The following is a 252-nucleotide window of genomic DNA, read 5'->3' as shown; positions in this document are numbered from 1 at the left end:
TAGGGAATACGTTGGTACATTTCAATGTGGACTACCTGTCGGTAGGAATAAGCTTACAAACAATAATGCTACAGCTGGAGTTAGCAATTTTTTTTTTTTTTTAATGGCTCATATCCAGCCAGCGGCAAGCACGAGATAAATTGACCAACGCTGCTGCCAACCCTCCCCGCGGGATAACTCTGCCGCACCAGCTCGGCCTGCTCACGGCAGCATAAACGGGCCCGCTTTGAAGCCCACCGGGAACGCGCCCCC

Source organism: Fulmarus glacialis, unplaced genomic scaffold, assembly GCF_000690835.1.
Source record: "Fulmarus glacialis isolate BGI_N327 unplaced genomic scaffold, ASM69083v1 scaffold22208, whole genome shotgun sequence".
Classification (NCBI taxonomy): domain Eukaryota; kingdom Metazoa; phylum Chordata; class Aves; order Procellariiformes; family Procellariidae; genus Fulmarus; species Fulmarus glacialis.
The sequence above is the reverse complement of the archived record's forward strand: the minus strand, read 5'-3'. Positions refer to the sequence as shown.